The following is a 2,116-nucleotide window of genomic DNA, read 5'->3' as shown; positions in this document are numbered from 1 at the left end:
GTCCATCACCCAGCCACCCCATCCCTCCCAAGCCCCACCACTCAGTTTGTTTCCTGAGATTAAGATTTCCTCATATCAGTGAGATCATATAATTGTTTCTCTGATTGACTTATTTCGCTTAGCATTATACCCTCTAGTTCCATCCGCATCATTGCAAATGGCAAGATTTTTTTTTTGATGGTTGCATAATATTCCATTGTATATATATACCACATCTTCTTTATCCATTCATCTGTTGATGGACATCTTGGCTCTTTCCATAGTTTGGCTATTGTGGACATTGCTGTTATAAACATTGGGGTGCACGTACCCCTTCAGATCACTACATTTGTATCTTTGGGGTAAATACCCGGTAGTGCAATTGCTGGGTTGTAGGGTAGCTCTGTTTTCAACCTTTTGAGGAACCTCCATACCGTTTTCCAGAGTGCCTGCACCAGCTTGCATTCCCACCAACAGTGTAGGCGGGTTCCCCTTTCTCCGCATCCTCGCCAACATCCTTTGTTTCCTGACTTGTTAATTTTAGCCATTCTGCCTGGTGTGAGGTGGTATCTCATTGAGGTTTTGATTTGGATTTCCCTGATGCCGAGTGATGCTGAGCTAGGTGCTCCATTTTAAAGATTAGGAGAGTGAGGTGCAGAGAGCTTAACTTACCCAAATGTCCTAGGCTGAAGAGTGGCCCCCTGAAAGATAGCCTCCTCCAAATCCCCAGAACCTGTGAATGTTACTTGATGGCAAAAGGATCTTTGCAGATGGGATTAAGTTAATGATTTTGAGGTGGGGAGATTATTCTGAATATCCAGGTGGGCCCTGATGTAATCACAAAGGTCCTTATAAGGGGGAGGCAAGAAGGTCAAAGGAGGAAGAAGGCAATGGGGTGGAGGCAGCAGAGATTGGTGTGATGTGGCCACGAGCCAAGGAATGCTGGCAGCTTCTAGAAGCTGAAAGAGGCAAGGGATGGATTCTCTTCCAGAGCCTTCAGAAAGAACCAGCTCTGCTGAGACCTTGATTTTATCTCCATAAGACAAATTTCAGGCCCTTGTCCACCAGAACTGGAAGAGAATACATTTATATTGCTTTAGGCTACTCAATTTTTGGTAATTTGTTACAGCAGCAATAGGAAACCGACACACCAAGGTGACATAGTTAATATGTAGACACTGTGAGGAGCCATTATTTTCTATTTCGTGTTATTATTTCTGCAATGTCTGAATAAAGTAAGCTTTGAATTTACCTAGATCCCAGCAGCAGAATACGCCCTGAGCCCCACAAAGGAAGATTCCCATGGAATTTAAAGAAATGTCTTTTAAAGACCCCACAACCTTTTGGAAAATTCATTTATCCACATGGCCGTGTGTGTGAGTGTGAGCGTGAGTGTGTGTGTGTGTGTGTGTGTGAGGTGTAAAGAATAATAAGAAAATGTAAAACAGGAAGCTGTGGCTTTGTGCACGTTCATCTCTCTGCTTCTGACCGTGTGGAGGGAGCAGCATCCTGGAGCAAGAGGGCTACTTCAGGGGGGTGCAGGTGGGGACCAGCAGCAGACAGACAGGTGGCCCACAGCACAGCTGCGAGTGGAAGGGTGCTCTCAACAATGAGGAGAGTGGCTAAGTGAACAATACAGCAGAGATATGGGGCAACTCTGTTCCTAGCCCAAATCTTCTAGAGGGAGATCACTCCTAAGTTAGGGTTCCGGATGGGACGGATATGAGCTGGATGCTCCTCTTTGGCCAATGGTCTCAAGGCTGTTACCATTTGAGACCTGCATCCTTAGTCCCTATGGCATCCATGGATTCTGCCTCAATGACTCCCCTGTTCCCTCTAGGGAACTTACCAGTGTACCTGAGCATAATACCTGGAGAAGCAATTAGCTGACCAGGAAAACATCCAAGGCGGCTCTGGCTGGGCAAGTTTCATTTAAGGAATATGTAGAATGAAATGAAACTGGGCAATGAGAGAGATCTTTTGAGCAGGAGATACTGTTCTGGGTCTCCTCTAGACTCCTACATATGCAGCCTTATCAAGATCAACTTCATGGATAGGTGACATGTACAGTTGCACAGGGCCGTATGCTTAGAAGGGTTTAATGCTCTATTGACGTCATCTTGAAATTCTTTTTCTT

The sequence above is a fragment of the Mirounga leonina genome, unplaced genomic scaffold (assembly GCF_011800145.1).
Source record: "Mirounga leonina isolate KUSES-001 unplaced genomic scaffold, KU_Mleo_1.0 Mir_240, whole genome shotgun sequence".
Taxonomy (NCBI): domain Eukaryota; kingdom Metazoa; phylum Chordata; class Mammalia; order Carnivora; family Phocidae; genus Mirounga; species Mirounga leonina.
This window is presented reverse-complemented; position numbering follows the sequence as displayed.